The sequence below is a fragment of the Petaurus breviceps genome, unplaced genomic scaffold (assembly GCF_028583685.1).
Source record: "Petaurus breviceps papuanus isolate PSGF00001 unplaced genomic scaffold, PetGlider_PUasm1.0 164, whole genome shotgun sequence".
Classification (NCBI taxonomy): Eukaryota; Metazoa; Chordata; class Mammalia; order Diprotodontia; family Petauridae; genus Petaurus; species Petaurus breviceps.
The window spans coordinates 131616-142672 of NW_027185735.1; the positions used below are offsets into that span (position 1 = coordinate 131616).

At 39.5% G+C, this 11057-nt stretch overlaps 1 long non-coding RNA gene across 1 annotated transcript in view; it reads left to right on the forward strand.

The window, feature by feature from the left end:
* The window catches only part of LOC138156762 (uncharacterized), a 91275-nt gene that overhangs the window by 17445 nt on the left and 62773 nt on the right, over positions 1–11057 (forward strand). The window contains exon 2 of the long non-coding RNA XR_011167217.1: positions 8000–8113. This is a non-coding gene — a long non-coding RNA (uncharacterized lncRNA). The remainder of the gene's footprint in view (positions 1–7999; positions 8114–11057) is intronic.

Consider the following 11057-nt stretch of genomic DNA (forward strand, 5'->3'; position numbering starts at 1 on the left):
TATATATATATATATATATATATATATATATATATATATATATATATGTAAACAAATATACCCTTTTAATTCAATCAATTTACCAAAAAGATACATTACAGATCTTGATAAAATAGTAACAAAATCCATTTGGAAAAGCAAAAAATCAAGAATGTCAAGGGAATCTATTAAAAGAAGCAGAGATACAAATAGAATAGCATGTCCTTACCTCAAAAAAAGTAACAGTTATCAAGTAATTTCATATTTTTTAAAGAGAGAGAGGTTACTGGAAAAGACCATTTAAGGAAGATGCAGAAACAATGGAACTCAGTGTTGAAAAACCCAGTGTTTGGAGGTGGAGCCAAGAGGGCAGAATAGAAGCACAAACTTGTCATGGGTTCCCACTCCAATCACTTACAATACATGTAAAAAATGTCTCTAAACAAACTTTAGAGCTACAGACCCCAAAAAGGGACAGAGAGAAACAAATCTCCCACTGAAGGAAGCCTCAAAGGCAGACAGGAAGGGTCAATCTCAACAAGCTGGAAGTTAAGCACAGTCTATGTGAGCCATGCAGTTCCAGCCCCAAGATGGCCCTGACCAGGTGCTACTGGAGCAGACTTCAGGAGAGTGAATCGTCAGTAGTTGTGGAGGTTTCCAGACATCTCAACACATAAAAGCCAAAGAAAAAGTAAAAGGTCAGTGTGGAACTCTGTTGGACTTGGGGGGGCCGGGGAAGCAGGGTTGTGTGGGGGGACTAAAGAACAGGATGCAGCCCCTTCCTCTGTGGCAAAAAGCAGCCAGAGGCATGGCACCCATGGAGCTGCCCACAGTGTGGCTGCTTCCAGAGCTCCTGGCCTGCAGATTGTAGGGGGATCAAGTGACCATTCAAAGGGTCACTTGATCCCCCTACTCTTGCTTTAACTGACTTGGATCTGGATACCAGTCTTGCTTGGTGGTCCTTCAGTGTGTGGCCAGTGAGCCAGGGTGCCCTCCTAATAGCTCCAGGAGCTGAAAAGCCCCCAGCAATTTGGGACATAGCTCTCTCCATTCTGGAAGCAGAGTTCTACCATGGCAAAGAGCCAAAAAGTCAAGTAATTGGCTGGCAATATGAGCGAGCAATGGAAGCACAAACAGACCATAGAATCCTTTTGGGGGGACAAAAAGAATGGAGGCATGGAGTGGGAGGAAGACAGTAAAGTCAGAACTCCTGCAACAAAAGCCTCCAAGAAAAATATGAATTGGTTACAGGCCATGGCGGAGCTCAAGAAAGATTTTGAAAATCAAGTAAGAGAAGTGGAGGAAAAATTGGGAAGAGAAATGAGAATGATGCAAGAAAATCATGAAAACAGAGTCAACAGCCTGCTAAACGAGACCCAGAAATACAGTGAAGAAAATAACACTTTAAGAAATAGACTATCTCAGGGGTTTGGAGCCAAGATGGTGGAAAGGAAACAGTAACTTTCTAAGCTCCTCTGTGAATCCCATCACTAAACTTTAAAAAGTAAATCTGAATGGACTTTGGAGTGACAGAATCCACTGGAAGATGGAGCATGGCAGAATCCAGCCCAGTAAAGTGTGCATTTGGGAGGGGGGGCAGGGGGAGCACAGAGCATGGGTCTGCACCAGCCCAGAATAGAGAGGAGACTACAGTGGAGTGAGAAGGAGCTCCAGGCAGCAGACTCACCCATCCCAAGAGTCATTTGTAGACTTCTCACCAGCATCTCACCACAGGATAGGAGGATTCATCGGAGCTGGGTAAGAGAAAGCACAGGGCCAACAGCAGAGACAGCAGCTTCTCCTGGGGCTATCAGCCCATAGCCTGGAAATTTAAAAATCACCTGCCTGATTTTCTGGTGTCAAGGATGGCAAAGTAAAATCTAGCTGCTCACATCCCCCTTCCATGACTTATAAAACCCAGAGATAAATGTCTCACCTAGAGTAAAATTGTGAAATAGAAGAAATAGCCTCAGGCTTAGGAGTCACTGAGAAAGGGTGAAACTGAGGCAGTAAGGAGTCTAAAGAGAAAGCCTGGAGAGGTCCCAACAAGCCCCACCTCACCTGATCAGCAAGAGCCTGCCTGAACTGTAGCCCAGGGGCATAGAGGCAGAAATCTGAACCAGCCAGAACACCCCTCCCCCACAGATTACTCTGTGAGCCTCAGGGAACCCACTGAGAGTCCTGGCCTTGGCCTCGATGTAGACACCCCGAGGCCACAGCACACAAAATCAACAACCAGGCACCTAGCTCCCAACATGAGAAGCTTGGGTCAGAGCCCAGGAGCAGAAATACACTTTAAAGGACAGGAAATAGGCGATTACAATGGGCCAGAGACAACTCACAAAAGCAAGACCAAAGATAAAAGAATCCTATTATTTTGAAAGAGAAGAATCTCTTTCAGGAGACACCATGGACTCTGTGTTCACACCTGAGACCACAGATGGAAATATGAACTGATCTCAAGCCTAAAAAACATTCTTGGGGGAGTTCAAGAAAGATTTTAAAAGCCATATTAATGAAGTAGAAGATAAATTTAAATCTATAGTGACCAAACTATAAAAAAGCCTCACTGAAGAAAACAAATCCTTAAAAAGTAAAATTAGTGAACTAACTGGAGAAAATACCACCCTGAAAAAGGACCTTCAAAAACTGACAAATAATTCTACAAATCTACAAAAATAATACAAAATAATTCACTAAAAATTAGAATCAGTCAAATTGAAGCTCAGGACTCTATGATGCACCAAGAATCAATCAAACAAAATATGAAGACTGAAAAATTGTAAGAAAGTGGAAAATATCTCACTGGAAAAACAACTGACCTGGTAACAGATCCAGGAGAGATAACTTAAGAATTATTTGTCTGATGTAAAGCCATGATGAAAAAAGCAGTCTGGGGGCATCCAGGTAGCACAGCGAGTAAGAGCACTGGCCCCAGTGTCGGGAAGACCTGGGGATCGAATCCGGGCTCAGACACTTAGCACCCACCCAGAAACACCTGGCCGTGTAACCTTGAGCAAGTTACTTAACCCCAATTGCTTAGGGGTGGCCAGGTGGCTCAGTGAGTAAGAACACCATCCCCAGTGTCACGATGACCTGGGGATAGAATCCGGGCTCAGATACTTAGCACCACACCCAGAAATAACTGGCCGTGTAAACTTGAGCAAGTTACCTCCAATAGATTGTCAAAGAAAACTGTCCTAATGTCCTTGAATCAGAAGGTAAAATAGTTATTGAAAGAAATCACTCATCTCCTCCTGAAAGAGATCCCAAATTGAAAACTCCAAGAAATATAGCAGTCAAATGCCGGAATTACAAGATTAAGGAGAAAATATTGCATGCAGCCAAAAATAAACAATCCAAACATCATGGAATTAAAGTCAGAATTACACAGGACCTAGAAGCTTCTACATTAAAAGATCAGAGGGATTGGAATTTGATATTTTGTAAGGCAAAAGAGCTAGGACAGCAACCAAGGATTAATAATTTCTTTGTCATTAATAATTACAAAGAAAAAAAATAAGATAACACAAGGTCTAGCAGCTTCTACATTAAGGGATTGAAGGGCCATATTTCAGAGGCCAAAGGAGCCAGGATTAAAACCAAGAATCAACTACCAAGCAAAACTGAGTATAATAGAGACTTTCAAGCATTCTTGATGAAAACAGCAGAGCTGAAGAGAAAATCTGACTTTCAAATACAAGAAGTAAGAAAAGTATGAAAAGGTAAAAAGGGAAGATAAAGCATAAGGAACCTACTAAAGGTGATCTGTTTACATTCCTACATGGAAAGATGATATTTGTAACTCATGAGACTTTTCTCAGTATTAGGATAATTGAAGGGACTATATATGTGTGTGTGTGTGTGTATGTATATGTATGTATAGGAGTGTATATGTATGTATGTATGTATATATATAGAGGGCACAGGGTGAGTTGAATATGGCAGGCTGATATCTAAAAAATAAAATTAAGAGGGAAAAAGGAATATATTGGGAGGAGAAAGGGAGAGACAGAATAGGGTAGATTATCTCACATAAAAGATGTACCTGAAACCTGGGCCCATGGTTCACCTTTATTTATGAAATCCATAGTGTTTAACATGTGCCCTATAGGTACTAAGGAAATTAAACCAGCAAATCTTTATTTGGCATCTACTGAGTTAAAATCATGTTTATACTTATTGGCTTGGTGCAGTGAACCAGTGTTTTAACTATATGTCTTAAGTACAAGAAATGCTGATTTTAAGCAATGTATTCTAAACATCCCATTTAATCAAATATTCTCAAAAAAAGCCATCAGCAAGTATTATATGTAATGGGGATAAGCTAGAAGCATTTTGTATAGGATCAGGGGTGAAATAAGTGTATCTACTATCACCCTTCTTATTCAATCTGGTACTAGAAATGTTAGCAGTAGTAATTAGAGGAGAAAAAGAAATCAAAGGAATCAAATTAGGCAAAGAAGAGACCAAGCTGTCACTCTTTGCAGATGATATGATGATATACTTAGAGAATCCTAGAGAATCAAGAAAAAAACTACTTGAGACAATAAATAAATTTGGAAAAGTTGCAGGACATAAAATAAATCCACATAAATCCCCAGCCTTCCTGTATATTTTTAATGAAATTCCACAGCAAGAGAGAGAAAGAGAAATCCCATTCAAAGTTACTGAAGAAATTATAAATTATTGGGGAATCTACCTGCCAAAACAAACCCAGGACCTGTATGAACACAACTACAAAACACTTTTCACAGAAATAAAGTCAGATCTAACTAATTGGAAAAACATCAGTTGCTCATGGCTGGGTCGAGCTAATATAATACAAATGACAATTTTACCTAAATTAAATTACATATTTGGTGCCATACCAATCAAATTATCAAAATAACTACTTTATAGAGCTAGAAAAAATAGTAACAAAATTCATTTGGAAGAATAAAAGGTCCAGTATATCAAGGGAATTAATGAAAAGAATGCTAGAGAAGGTGGACCGATTTTAATACACCCGATTTTATATAATATATATATATATATACCCGATTTTAATCTGTATTATAAAGCAGTAGTCATCAAAACTACTTGGTACTGACTGAGGAATAGAGTAGTGGATCAATGGAATAGATTGGGAACACAAGACTCAGCGGCCAATGACTACAGTAATCTAGTGTTTGATAAACCCAAAGACCCCAGTTTTGGGGACAAGAACTCCCTATTTGACAAAACCTACTGGGAAAACTGGAATATAGTATGGCAGAAACTGGTCATAGACAATTATCTAACACCATATACCAAAATCAAGTCTAAATGGGTGCATGATCTAGGTATAAAGGTTGATACTGTAAACAATCTGGGAAAGCAATAGTTTACCTATCATATTTGTGTAGAGGGGAAGAATTTGTGAGCAAAAAAGAATTAGAGAGCATTATAAAATACAAAATGAGTCATTCTGATTACATTAAATTGAAAAGATACTGTACAAATAAAGCCAATGTAACCAAGATAAGGAAGGAAGTAGAAAATTGGGAATTTTTAAAACCTATGTCTCTGATAAAGGAATCATTTCTAAAATATACAGAGAATTGAGTCAAATCTATAAGAACAAAAGTCATTCCCAATTGATAAGTGGTCAAAGAACATGAACAGGCCATTTTTAGAAGAATAATTAAAGATACCTATAAACATCTGAAAAATGCTCTAAATCACTATTGATTAGAGAAATGCAAATCAAAACAACTCTGAGGTACCACATCTCACCTGTGAGATTGGCTAAGATGACAAAATAGGAAAATGACAAATCCTGGAGAGGATATGGAAAAATTGGAACACTAATACATTGCTGGGGGAGTTATGAAGTGATCCAACCATTCTGGAGAGCAATCTGGAATTATGCCCAAAGGTTATAAATAATTTCATACCCTATGACCCAGCCATGCCACTTCTAGGGTTGTATCCCAAAGAGATCATAGAAGTGGGAGGAAGACCCATATGTATAAAAACATTTATAGCAGCTCTTTTTGTGGTGGCAAAGAATTGGAAATTAAGGGGTTGCACATCATTTGGGGAATGGCTGAACAAGTTGTGGTATATGGATGTAATAGAATACTACTGTGCTATAAGAAATAAGGAGCAGATGGACTTCATATTTCCCTAGAGAGGCTTATATAAACTGATGCTGAGTGAGAACAGTAGAACGAGGAGAAATTTATACACAATTACAGACACAACTTATGTGTGACAACCAACTTTGATAGACTGGACTCTTCTCAGCAATGCCAGGTTATAAGTCAACCCCAAAAGACTCATGATGGAGAGAGATGTCTATGTCCAGACAAAGAACTAGAAAGAACTGAGTTTGAATCCAGATTGAAGCAAACTACCTCCTCGTTTTCTTTTTCTTGTTTGGTTTTGTTTCCTCTTTCCCATTGTTCATTCCATCTGATACAATCTTTTTTTTTATAACTTGACTAAAGTCTAATGTGGAAGTATTTGCAGACCGCATACTTGACTGTTTGCCACCATGGTGGGAGGAGGGGAGGGGTAGGAAGGAGAGAAAATTTGAAACTCAAGGAATTGTGGAACTGTATCTTGTAAAATAAAAGGAAACAAACAAATTAATAAAGAAAAAAAATTTAATTTAAGAAATAAAAATTAATCATAGCAGCAGTCCTCAGGCATGCTGCCATGGTTGGTGTTATAATAGTGAATAAAAAAATGACATCTATAATTCATTAGAACAATTCATGTTATGATTTTGTTTGAATTATTCTGGTTATGAATTTTTGATTGTCATCTCTGACGATCCTTGTCATGGATCCATTGAATTGTTTTCTTAAGTAAGATCATCCCACTTACTGAATCTCACATCATTAGCGCCAGTGTTAGGATATGTAAATTATGGCAAGGGAAGACATTAAACATTCATGATGGAATGCCATTCACCAAGAACTCATATCTTCTTTCCATGTATTTCAAAATGATCCAGCGAGCCAAATACACTGACATCCTTTTCCTGCAAATTGCTCCCACAATTGTTCCTTACTTCAATTCTTAATCTTCATTTTCTCCTATTTATCTGTTTCCTTCTCTACTCTTAAGATACACGTAGGCTTCCCCTGTCATATAATAAATATTGGTGGATATTATGATTATTTGAGAAATTATAGTCCTATATCTCTCCTCCATTTCCTACTCCTTTAACCCAGGGATCCAACATATGAGAACCTGGCTCCTGAGGAATGCCATTTAGCCTGGTTACCTGATGGCTCTATTCACTACAAGACAGTCATATGCAATTGGACTGAAAGAAGCACTAATTTGATAAAAGGGGACACTCTAGGGAGTAGGGATACTGACAACTCCTTCCAGTTGACTGAATTCCATGATGCATATTTGACTTGTGAAAGAACCTAAATGTTCTTTTTAAAGGAATGAAGAAAAGATGATCTTCATCTATACTTGGGCTGTGAATTAGGTCAAGTGGTCTGGGGACTGGAGAGAACAAGATTCGTCAATCAAAGGCTCTCTCCCTTAGTATCCAGACCAAAGAAGGAATTCTGCTGATGATACGCAATTGAATATCGTTATTCATGGAGCACATCATCACTAAGTGGAAACATAAGTTAAACAACCTACCAGGTTGGAGCTCTAACAAGGGTTCCAGAGGTGGGAAGTGGATCCTGTGCCAATGTAAATATTCAAGTGCTAGTATGTTCCCTCTTGTTAAGTAAAACGTAGCTATTCCTAACCCAAGTAATCCCCAACCTGTGCCCAACTTGTAAAATGGAACTCTCACCCCCCTAAATTGTATCATTATCCATCTGACTAAGCAAATCAGTGAGGAAATTCCTGGAAGTTATGTCTGTGATAAGTCCATGCTTCCCTGGAAAGGAGAAAGGAAATCCTTTGTCTGGTTATTTCTTGGATCCAATCTCCAGGAAATTTGACCTGATAAGAATGGAATGTTTGAGATCTTGTTGTTACTGATCTCCTCCAACCATTTTTTATTCCTTTCCTGCAGCAGAGCCTCAAGATTCTTGCCTCCTCAGAGGATTCCATGCATTCTGGAAGAGTAATTCAGGTGTCCCTCAACCGGCATCCTTTGAAATGGTTTGGGAAACTCTCCGAAAACAAGGTCTGGTATTCTTGGAGACATCTTGCTTTCCGATAGTATGGAAGAGGTAATGCAGGTATCTCATATCTGAAAACATCTCTCTTTTGGACATTATAGAGTAGGTACTTTTCTCAGGGCAACTCTACAAGCTCCTCTTTGTATTTGTTTCTCTAGTTCCACATCAATTTTAAGATTCTTAGATGTTCAGAGCCAAGATGGTGGAGGAAAAGCAGGAACTTATCTGAACTCGCACAAGAATTCCTTCATTAACCTCCAAAATTTGAATCTGAGTGGTTTTTAGTGTGGCAGAATCTACAGGAGATGGAGATTGGCAGATTTCCATCCCAGAAAAGTATGGAAGAGTAGGATTTCTTGTGCCAAGCAGGGGAAGTGCAGAGCATGTAGCACATGGGCTGCACCAGCACAGACCCAACCACAGGGGAGCCAGAGCAAGCCCAGGTGAACTGACTCACCCACTATAGGGGCGATTCCCAAACCTCTCACCACAGGACAGGGGTTTGTCAGAGCAGTGTAAGAGACAAGCACAGGGCCTGTGGCAGTGACAGCAGCTACTACTGAGCTATCAGCCCACAGCCTGGAAGTTTAAAAATCACCTTCCTGAACTTCCAGGAGCCAAGACGTCACAGAAACCATAGCTGCTCTCATCTCCCTCTCTGACTCTGAAAAACCTAGAGAATATTGCCACAGGGTATATCCTGAAATAGTGGGAATCACAGTAGGCTTGGGAAACCTGGAGGGAGAGTGTGGCTATAGCTGGGATGGGTCTAAAGTGCAGGACAGGAGGCTATCCAACAAGCTCCATCTCAGTGAATCAGAGGGAGATTCTGATCCCCAGTGGGGTGGGGCCAGCAAGCACTAACACCTGAACCACAGGTGTGCCTTCAAGCAGCCAGGGGGATTGACACATGCCAGCACATTCCCAGACACCATCTGCTGAGCCCCAGGGCTGTGGAGGGGGAATCCTGAAGCACTCAGACCACCCCTCCCACACTGTGAGCTTCTGTGTAACCCCTGGGAATACCAAAAGTCCTGTCCTTCAGGGTCCTGATAAAAATCTCAAGTCTGTTTTGCCCTATTACATTAACACCAAACTTCTAAAGGCATAACTATAAAATAATTATCTTAATTTCAATTAATTAACAAATCCTTAGCTATTCTGCTTTGATAATAAACAAGAAAGGCAGCAATAGTTGTCCAGTTATTACAATGATCAGCAGTCAGTACTTTGGTTTAACTGTAACAGGAAAGCTGACTACTCTGCCTTAAGTGATCCCCACCACATTCTTTTTATTCCATTTCCTGTCTTCAGGCAGCCCAGTGGGTCTGACTTTCCAGAGTTTTTTTCCTGTCCTGAATGGGCCCCTGGTACATGTGGTTGAAAATGAAATAACAGGAAAGAGATTTACCATTAAGGAAAGAGATGGCAGAACTCTACTTATGGAATTTCCTCCCCCTAACACCACTAACTTTCATTTTTAGTCCAGAAAATTCATGATGGTCTAGATTTCTATAGTTTAATTCTTTTTTTCTACAATTAGAGTGGGCTACACTATGAGTAAAAGGATTCTACTTCATTTCAAGCCACCCCCTAAAAGACTGACTACCACACATTTCTATTTCTATGGCATTTTGAGAGGTAGCTTCCATTATATCTCTTTGTAGATTATCATAACCTTCCCCTCACTTCATTTTAGCAAATTAGATAAATTCATACAAGTTCTTCTTTGGGTTAACCATATGTTTATCTTACTACTGTGCCATACCCTGAACCAACCGAAAATACACTGGGTCTGGACTCACAACTTGGTTTCTAATTGTATTTCTAACCCTTACTACCACTGTGACCTAGGGAAAATCATTTAAATTCCTTTAACTTCAGTTTTCTCATTGTGAGGGGTTAGACGGACTGCTCCTATAGGTCAGTGTCAGATCCAGAACTGGATCAGCCAGTTAATGCTATTATCTTATGGCTTGTAGCAAGCACATGAGTGTCAGCATACAACATAAACTTTAAAGAAACAGAAAAAAAATCTTTCGAACTGATTGATGCTCTAGGCAAGTGAAGAGAGAGAGAACAGGAAATAATTATTCATATAAAACAAGGATGACCGAGAGAGGATCTCCTTTGAAGATTTTTAACTTTATTTTTTGGTTTTCGACATTCATCTCCACAAGATTTTGAGTTACAAATTTTATACCCATCTCTCCCCTACTCCCCACCCCAAGATAGCATACCCCTTCCCCCAATCTGTTCTCTCTTATATCCTCCACCATCTGTCCCGCCAACTTCCTTGTGGCTCAAGATGAATTTCTATAGTCCATTGCCTGTATATCTTATTTCCTGGTTGCAAGTAAAATACAATTTTTTATCATTTGTTTTTGAAACTTGGAGTTCCGGGTTCTTTCCATTCGTCCTCAACCAGCTGCACTGGGAAGACAAGCAATTTAATATAGGTTGTACATGCGTAGTTACGCAAAACATTTCCATAGCAGTTATATTGTGAAAGACTAACTATATTTCCATCCATCCTATCCCACCTCCCACTTATCCTATTTTCTCCTTTGACCCTGTCCCTTTGCAAAAGTATTAGCTTCTAACTACCTCTACTCCAATCTGCCCTCCCTTCTACCATCCCCCCTCTTATCCCCTTACCCCCTGCTTTCCTGTAGGGTAAGATACCCAATTGAGTGTATATGTTATTTCCTCTTTAAGACAAATTCAATGATAGTAAGTTTGACTCATTCCCTTTCACTTTCCTGCTCTTACCCTGCATTGTAACAGTTTTCTCCTGCCTCTTGTATATGAGATAATTTACCCTATTCTATCTCTCCCTTTCTCCTTCTCCCAATATCTTCCTGTTGCAAATCTTAATTTTTTTTTCAATATTATTCCTTCATATTCAACTTATCCTGTGCCCTCTGTCTATGTGTACATGTATACATA